The sequence below is a fragment of the Camellia sinensis genome, chromosome 5 (genome assembly GCF_055761805.1).
Source record: "Camellia sinensis isolate YWXY chromosome 5, ASM5576180v1, whole genome shotgun sequence".
NCBI lineage: Eukaryota > Viridiplantae > Streptophyta > Magnoliopsida > Ericales > Theaceae > Camellia > Camellia sinensis.
In genome coordinates this window covers 93,231,517-93,241,881 of record NC_138965.1, presented here as the reverse complement: position 1 = coordinate 93,241,881, position 10,365 = coordinate 93,231,517, and the positions used below count along the sequence as shown (strand labels likewise).

The 10,365-nt window shown below is 29.7% G+C and overlaps 1 pseudogene; it reads left to right on the top strand.

Moving 5' to 3' along the window:
* The first annotated feature begins 7,366 nt into the window (after positions 1-7,366).
* Positions 7,367-8,176, top strand: LOC114312436 (protein EARLY-RESPONSIVE TO DEHYDRATION 7, chloroplastic pseudogene; annotated as a pseudogene).
* Positions 8,177-10,365: the final 2,189 nt, after the last annotated feature.

Sequence of the window (10,365 nt, the reverse complement as noted above, 5' to 3'; positions counted from 1 at the left end):
ATTGGTCGGTTATGAACCAAACTTCTAGGGACAGGTTTGGGTCATGACAAGAAATCCCTACCTCAAGATTAGAAGACAAGAGAGAGCAAGGGTTGAATTTTTGCGGAGCCAAAAACGATAACTCCTCCGATTAAAACAAAGCTCTAGATATGCTCTACCTTTTTCTCCAAGGGGTTAGAGTAAAGAAATCAATAGATTGGGAGTATTTAGAGCTTGAATACTAGAACTAGAGAGACATAGTGAAGAACTAGAGTTTTTGAAATGTTTAGAGAGAGAGAGAGAGAGATAAATAAAAAAGTGACTCAGAAAACATTTTCTCGGACAGATATATGTGCAGACCGCTCGAGCTACCAAAACACCACTCGAGTGTCAAACACAAAATAAGTGACACCGCTCGAACGCACAAAGACCCCCTCTCAAAAGTTTAAACCCGCAAAAGGCTGCTCGATCACAAGAAAGACCGCTTGAGCAAAAATACCTCACTTCTAGTAATTTTGCAGATTGTAAAAAATCCCTCAAACACAAGAAAGACCGCTCGAGCAAACAGGAAAAAATCTAGGCAACAACTCTTTTGAAAAAATAACTCCCAACCTATTTCAAACACAACTATAACTCTCAAATAGTCAAACTCAACTAGTACAAGATGAAAATGAAATGAACAATAGTTGAGGACATGGATTCCTAGATTCAAAAGCAAGAAATGGGTTGGGTCTAAACCAAAATCGTTATAAGTCGATTACAGCGCCTTCAGGTATGGTTTTCTTGAATTTGCCAACTTTGCCTTCTTACAAACCCTATGCCTCCGCTCAATTGTAAACCATCATCTTCATCGCCACCATCTTTCGTCGTGCTTCTTCTTCTTCCTCTCCTAATGCCCTAACCCAGATATAGGGTTTTCAAGATCTAGATAAAGATCTAGGGTGAGAGATCGACATCTGCCACCGGAGAGCTTTGACGACGACTCTACGACGGATCTGAAAATGATTGAAGAGGAGAGTGAACAAAACCATATTGTCATTGTGATTGATCGTGTGCTATGAAATTATTGAAAACCATCTATTTTATTTAGATTTGTTAAATACTTGATAAAAGTGGATCTTGGATCGAAAATATAAAATACTTGGCAGGCGAAAATCTTCTCTCTTCTCTATATCTGTCTCTTTTTTCTTCTTTTTTCTTTTTTATTTTTTGTGTGTGTTGTTATCTGTTTAGATTTGTTGTTGTTGTTGATAATGATAACAACAATGATGATTGTAACAGATAAATAATTTTTTTGACATAAACAGACTGTTTTCAGTAGATAAAACAGATTGTTTTCAACAGATAGTAAACTGATTATTTTTGTGTTGTTGTTGTTGATGATGAACCCTGGTTCAGTAACTCTAGCTGGAAAATCTTTTTCTTTTTCTTCATAATCCCCTATTTGGTTCTCCAGAAAAGAAAAGGAAAGAAAATTCAACAGATAGATATTAATTTGAACGGATAATCAAAAAAAATGAATGGATAAGGTAAAAAAATTGAACATTTAAGGGAAAAAATTTGAACAGATATGAAAATTTTTGAACAGATAGTCAACAAACAGATTAAAAAAAGTCAACAAATAAATTAAGGGATAAAATTTGAACCAAAATATCCTTCAAAAAAAACCAAAAGACTTCTCACTAAAGTATTTCACCAACAAAAAATATTCACTGGACCTAATGGCTTATACCTTCCTTAACTGGGCTTTTCAACAATTTACTCTTTTATTTTTAGATAACTAGTATTTAATTGTACAAAAATTAAAGATACAATAGTCAAAAGGTGCAAGTATAACAACCATACAAATAATCACACTAAAATCACCTTTAAAAAATAAGGGGGGAAAAAAAACCTCAAAAAAATCTCTCCTTTTGAACTATTAGCCTAATTATAATTAATCAAAATTTCTTATATAATTTCCAAAAGCCCACCACCAAAATTAATTCACAAACTAATATTGTATTTGGTTGGGAGATTTGACGAGAGATTTAGAAAAAAAAATATAAAAGGTATGTGAAATGTGAATAAAATATATTTATATTTTACCTAGTTTCACACACTTTTTCCATTTTTCTTTCTAAATCCCTTCCCAAATCCCTCAGTCAAACACAACATAAAGGACAAAATAGAAAATTCTAAAAGAAACTAAAGGCAAAATAAGCAACAAAAGACGAGCTTTCTCAACCAAACCTATTCTTAAGATATATAGTGGAATATATTTTATATATTTATATATCATTTTATTTTACCTGTGATATTTTTTTATGAACTCTTATGTTGTATTTGGTTAATTAGAATGAGACAGAATTGAATGATTATGTGCCTTTATTATAACTTTAGCTACGAGTTCTGATTTTGTAAAGTAATTTTGAATTTTTTTTTATCTGACTGGTATTTAATTATACAAAAATTGAAGATACCATACAAATAATCACTCTAGCATCATTTTTTTTAAAGGATAATTTACAAATACACCCCTTGATATTTGCTTAAAATACAGATTACCTTTTTATGGTTTGAAAAATTACATATACACCCTTGTTAGAATTTTTCATTTAACAGAATTAATTAAAAAAATAAATTTTCTAACTGTTCTCCTATACAATAATAAAATTACCTGGATTATTAATTGAAATAAATTTCTGTCATTATTAAAATTGTTAATTAACCTGATAATTTATTAAAAAAGTGAACTATTTATTATGAAATTTAAAATTTCAAAGGACGTAATATAATTTTCAGAACCACAATGGACAATTTATATTTGAAGCAAACCTTAAAGGATGTATTTGTAATTTACCAAAAAAAAAAAAACCACAACATTTGCACTATTAAGCTAATTAAGATTAACCCAATTTTCTTACATAATTTCCAAGAGCCCTCCCCCTAAAGTAAAATTATATGAAAATGATGAATGTTTTTAATTTTTTTCATCACCAAAATAAATTTTAGTTTTTTACAATTTTTTTTTGTTTCTAAAAACAGACTTTAAAAATCAAATCAAACAAAGCCTTGGACACTATGGTACTTTTAGTCCTTGCCATTACAAAGACTATGAAAAATTATGTTGTGCTCTAGGAGTAAGTTCACATTGTGTCTATACCTGATATTATTGATTAAAATTGTGAGATTCAATACTTCTTATTAGAATATTGAGAAATAATTTGACAATTGTCAAATAATAAGCAGTGTAGAGTATTACTCGTAAACCACAAAATAACCTCTCTAAAGATTATTCTCAAATAATAATATTTTTTTTTTAACACTGTAGTTAAAAAATGCCTTTGACACTTCTATAATTGAAGTTGTTCTTCTGATAGAATAAAAATATGTAATTACTTTTAGTTTCTTTTACCTTCAAATCTAATCTTGAGAGAACTTAAAGGGATCATAGAGCTAACCACAAGTTCTGTTTTAATAATTTAAACCGTTTATTTTGTAAGACTCTTTGTATATAACATTCATAAAAAAATTAGATTAATCCAACAATTATAGTTTTTTTATTTTATTGTGTTTGTCTCTTAAAAAAATAGTGGTCTATTTTAAAAAAAATACAGTTGTCTATTTTTTGAAAACAAATGTGATAAAAAAAAAAATGTTGCGATTGATATTAATTTATCAAAATGGTACATGTGATGAACTTCACAAATCTCTCAAATTCTCCCAAGTTTATATTTTAATTTGAGAGAAATTCAAACTTACTTTGACTATTGATATTTTACAAAATCCCATGTCTTATAGTGCAAAAGGCAAGTAATAAATTCTATATAACTAAAACATCCAAATGTTATAAAGGACCTCCATAACCAGAAAATTACAATAGGCAAAACAAACAAATGTGAATTGTAATATTCTCAAAGTATGAAGGATAATAAAATAATTTTCTTCAAATGTAATCATTGAGCCATACGTGAGACTAAAGTCATTAAAATAAAAAACACACAAATTTATCAAGAAATCCAAGAAAATGACCAAATTATCTAAAAAGCCTAAAACAAATAAACACTTCTTTATATATATATATATATATATAGGGGCGAAGGCACATTGGGACCAGGAGAGTTACGTGCCTCCCCCCTCCCCCCAAATTTTTGAAAATTGTGTTTTTACCCCTATTTGAAAAATAATTAATTTTAAAATTCAAAGTATGTCACAATTTTTTGTATCTCATCTTCTATTTTTGTTTTTGTTTTTTATTTTTGACGAAATCTTTGCAAAACCAACATGGTTAATCTATTAGTCAGAATTCTTGCATTTTCATTATGAGGTTAGAGGTTCAAATATCTCAATCTGATTATTGATTGTATTTTTCATGTTATTTATTTATGATTTTTCTCTCTTATCTTGAAAATATTTATTTATATTAATTATATGGTGTATCGATTTTCATTATGATTATAATTCATTGGTTTCACTATAACATAATTCATAAAATTATTTACATTGTGAAAGATCACTACAACCTTAACTCAATGTTGCCCCTACTAAGTTAAAATTCTGACTCTCACTGTATATATGAACAAATCATAAAACTAGGATTTACCATTTCATAGTACAGCATAGTATTAAGGAATAAGCATGTTGTTTGGTTTGACAAGGTAGCTTCAATTGTAAGGTGACTTGTTCATGTCGATGGAATACTGCGTGAAAAGTTCCTTAGATAAAATATATCTATATATATATATATAATAAGCAGCGCTTGACGCTTGCTTTTTCTTTTCTCGATTTTGTCCTTTTGTTTCGTTTAATTTACTGATGCTGGCTTGCATTTTGGCCTCTTACTTCCACAACTGCCCATGGACCTCTTCTCTATTAATTTGTTGTTGTTTATAAGGTCTGTCTTGAAATTTATCCACGTGAGACAGTTGGACCCAGCACATTATTATTTAACATACAGACAAAAATAAGGCTGCCCCACCAGACCTATCTACACGCCCGGCCCTGAGATTTTTAGAGTCTAGAGTCAATAATTAACTAATAAATTTTTGTGACTTTTCATATATTTTTTTTATTGAATGAAAAAAATGAAAAAAAAGAATAAAGTTAAAAGACAAAATTTGTATCAAAATCACAAAAAATATTTAGTATTACATTACAACAATTAATAAGTGTCGTTTGATTCTCACTCTTCTTGCATTTTTAGTAACAAATAAATCAATCATACTTGCATAATCTAGTTTTTTTGTAAAATCATTTTCAATGGATAACAATGCTAATTATTTTAAATAGGGCTTTCAATTTTTTAATGAGTCAATTTATTTTAAATTAGTTTTGGGTCTTCCTTAATTTTTCTTTATTTAAAATATACCTAATATATTACAATAAATTATAGTAAAATGACCATTTTTTTTGTCTATTTTCAATGGATAACAATGTCAATTTTCTTGAATGGACCTTTCAATTTTTTAATGGGTCAATTTATTTTAAATTAATTTGAACATTTTTTAATTTTTTTTAAACTTAAAATATACTTAATATATTACACTAAACCATAATAAAATAGCCCCTTTTTTTAGCCTATTTTGAAGGGCCCTAGGCCATGGCCTTGTTGGCCCATGCCCAGGGTGGCACTGCCTATCTATCTAATGTGCTTATTTATTTAATATAAATAATGATGGTATTACGTGTATCAATTAATATATATATTAGTATATTAATTAATGTTATATCATTATTACTGAGTCCACTTATTATACAAATTATAAATACTCAAAAGTTCTAAAATTATATCACATCATCTATTAATATACTAATTAATACATTAATTAATATATATAATATACTCTCCGCTTTATTGACAGTCTTTTTCATACTCTATATATTTTTTTTCATCAATAAAACTTTTTTTTTATTGACCAAAAAAATTAGTATATATAATATCATTCTATAAATAATGTTGTATTTATTTATTTATTTTCCCCATGCTCCATCGCGACCCAGCCACGTCGTCGTCCCTACTGGCCCATCACCTCTAGCCATCGCCGTCACAACCCAGCCATCGACCCAACCATTTCGAACCAGATCTGGAAAACTGTAGATGTAGTTCAATGGAGAGATCTGAATCCAGCTTTGTAGATATGGTTATTCTTTAATGCATCAATTATTTTTCTTTTTTATTGGATTCTTGTATTTACAAGTGTTTTTGCCACAGCTGAGGTGAAATTGATTTGGGGTGAGTATGAAAGAGGAGAGGGACAGAGGAGAGTTTGAGCACCAAGGATTATCTAAAGTTTTTTTTTCTTAAACTTTTTTAAAGTGGTGTATTGTATGGTTGAGATTTAATGCTAAAAAATTAATGTGACTTGTCATTAAATCTTAACCACACAATGCACCACTCTAAAAAATTTTAAGAAAAAAAAACCCTAGAAAATCCTTACTCGAGTTTGAGAGAGAAAAGGCTTTGGTGGTTCGGCGTCGTCAGCGAGAGGATAGAAGAGAGAGATGAGAGTTTTGAGAGACAGAGGAGTGAGAAGAGAGTTTTGGGGGAGTCTTTTGTATGCATCAAACAATTATATGTATATATATATATATTTCTATGCTTTGCATGAAAATAAAAATCGATAATAAAGTTCCATGATAAGAATAATATATAGAGAGAGATGGTAGTGGAATAGAACTTTGGAATTTTTATAGAAGAAAAATATTTGAGGTCACAATTTTTGTGATCATAATGGCTTAAAATTGTTAAAACCACGTCGTTTTGACAGTTTTGAACTATTATGGTCACAAAAATTGTGGTCCTCTAGTATTGTTGTTTATAGAATTATTGCACACTAATGATTCTATCTTAATAATAAGAATACAAAATAATGATAATGAAAGGGACGGCTTGTCCCAGTTTGATATTTTAAGGTTTAAAAGAACAACAATGATTCATCCCCCTTTTCCCTCCACCCCTTTGACCCCCTCTCTCTCTCTCTTTGACCCCCTCTCTCTCTCTCATTGGTTACATTTTCTTTTTCTTTTTCTTTTTTTTTTTCCTGCTCCTACAATCACCACCCGCCACGTGGCAAAGAGGGTGAGGGGATGACCCCCAAAAGGGGGTCCAAGCATTATTCTTAAAAGAAATATTTAATTCATAGATCTAGGCTGACCTAAAATTTTTAATTTATTGAATTTTCGAGTTTGACTTAGAATAAAGAGTTTTAGTTTAACTTGACCATTTATAAAATTTTAATTTTAATTTTTATATTATTTAATTACAAAATAATCTAGAAAGATAATAAAGAAAAAAAATACATATATATATATATATATATATATATATATATATATATAAGAAAAATTAGTCTAAGGTCTCTTTTCCATTTTTAGCAATGGAAGAGATCCACAATATTATATTATAATGTCTAAGGTCTCTCAACTTCCACACCAATATATCACAGAGAAAATTAACTCTCTCAAGTCAATCCTTATTTTTTTTTTCTCTCTGTCTAAACTCTGTCTTCTTCTGCTAAATTCACATATTCTCCTCTCTCTATCATCTCTGCGTCTCTTTTTCTCTCTAAAATGTTCTCTCTCTAAAGCAGCAGTCTACACCTTTCATTCCTCCTCGTGTTCCACCGCCAATGGCCACATTGCTGACGAGATCCAATGGCCACTGGGTAAAGATGAGGTTGCGGTTAAACTGGATGAATTGCATTACTTCTTCTCTCTCCGTGCTCCAAAAGTAGAAGATTTAGATTCGGATTCGGATTCGGATTCGAGCAATGATGAGGGCAGTGGAAAGAAGGGATCGGTGATTGATCCGAATAATTTGTTGAATTACGGGCTAACGATTGCGTCCAAGGGGCAAGAAGGTTTGTTGAAAGAGTTTGATGAAGTTTTGGAGCATTACAGTAGCTTTTCGGTACAAATGGTGTCAGAGAAAGAGAAGAAATCGGAGGTGTTGGATGTAACGATTGTGAAGGAGATTGCACCGGAGGATTTGGAGTCGGAGAAGAAGAAAAAGCTGATGGAGAAGCAGTGTGCTGCGTACTGGACCACGTTGGCGCCAAATGTGGAGGATTATAGTGGGATTGCGGCAAAGCTGATTGCGACAGGGTCAAGGCAGCTGATCAAAGGGATTTTGTAGTGTGGTGATGTGACTGTTGATAGATTGAAATAGGGGAATGAGGTTTTGAGGAAAAGGATCAAACCCAGTGAAATTTACTGAGACAACTCAGTGAAATTTCAAAAAAACAAACTCAGAAAAATTTGTTTAATTTTCTCTGTCTTTAATTGAGTAAAATTGGTGAAGTCATATGTATGTATTTATACTGTTCGTTTGTTTGTTTTGTTTGTTTAGTACACTCAGTGAAATTTACTGAGACAACTCAGTGAAATTTCAATAAAACAAACTTAGAGAAATTTGTTCTTTGGAGAGAAATTCTCTCAGAGGTCCAGAGAAATTTCTCTGGATGGGAATTTCTCTAGAGAGAAATTTCTCTGGGAAGTCCAGAGAAATTCTCTGAATGAAATTCTCTGAATGAAATTTCTCTGGATCAAATTGAGGGACCTTAGAAATTATGGAAATATTTGATATCTTTTATGTTATAAAATCTTAATACCAGAGACCCTAAAAAAAAACCCCAATATATATATTTCTTTTTAGAACTTAAATTAATAAACTTTTTAAAAGATCATATTCATAACTCATTTATTTTTTTTTTTAATTTTATAATTGGCTAAGTGGGTGGGGCTTGGGATGACACGTGTACTCTTACTATATAGTGTCGACACGGCATAGCACCACCTGACATTTATCCACCCCAAATAATGAATGTCTATTAGAGTTCTTAATGAGTAGGGATGGCTACATTTTCGGGATTTAAAGTGAGCTATTGATATGATACCTTTCTTATGTTTTTAAAATATATATATATATATATATATATATATATTTGTACATGCTACTTACATATATAACTATTAAAATATACTTAAAATATACCAAATTTTACAGTAAGAAAAGGATCAAAATAATCCAAGCTCGAGCATCAAATAAAAAGTGAATAAACTGTAATAAAATATCACTTAAACATCTCCATTTCTTGCGTTTTTAGATGTAAAATTGCTAATCTTGCATAATCCAACTTATCAAATTATTCCTTTTCAATGGATGAAATTACTAATACATTCAATATTTCTTGTAACATAATTGACCAAAAGTAAAATTAATCAACTTTAAATTTAAAAAGTTTTTTTTCCCAGAAACAACTATAACTATTATAATTAATTTTATTCTATAAACAATCTACGCATTAGAGAAACAACAATCTATTAATTTTAAATAACTCACCATATCAATGAGTATTTTAATTTTTTCTTCTGTAAAAACAATCATCCATAACTTCAATTAAATCACTACATCAACCATTTACTAATTTTAAATCTTCACCAAACTTTGTCATAACCAGTACTTGTTAATACCATGTACGGATTCTCACATAACTAGTACTAGTTTTCCAACTTAATCCGAAAGATTAGAGTTAATCTAATTTATCTTATATTTTTAATCTAATATCACGACAATAATAACCTCATCACTCAATCTAATATATGAGATAGGATTAACAATACTACTCTTCCATATAAATGTTAATCCCACCCATTTGAAGATTCATAATCCCATAACACTATTAAGAGAAATTTTACTTATACCACAATGTTACCTCTTTACACCTATTATCTCAATACACTTTTAAAAAATAATTGAAATTCTCATTAAACTCTTTATAATACCAAAACTAATCCCAAATGAAACTTTTTTCAAAACCCTTACAAATTTTGCTCATTACACCTATTCCTTTTGAATTATTCCGCTATTATTTTACTAAACAAACTATATTTGTCCAGTCATCTATTGTCGTACATTTATAGATTCACTTTCCTTAGAACATCATATTTTTTTTTCTAAATTTATGATGGGTCTGTTCTGTTATACATTGCCAAATAATTTGGATTATTCTAGTGTCATGTTGCCAAATAAATTAGATTTATCCAGCCATCTATTGTCGCATGTTTGTAGAATCACTTTCCTTAAAACATCCAACATCCATAAAAACATAAAATGTAACAAAATTCCATAAAATTTGTCAATACAAATATTTTCAAATTGATCAATACAACATTTATAAAAACACACTAAGATATTATCACAATCCATCTATATTGATAGTAAGCATACAAAATTGATCAATATGTGTAGTATATACTTTCTCTCATCTATTAGCACACAGGTGATGAAAACGAATCCAATTACTTGCTTTTAGAGGTACTAAATGACTAGTAAACAGATAAATATAACAAATCTCGTCTGTAATGAATTTGTGTCTGTAATGAATTTGTGACTGTAGTCTGTTA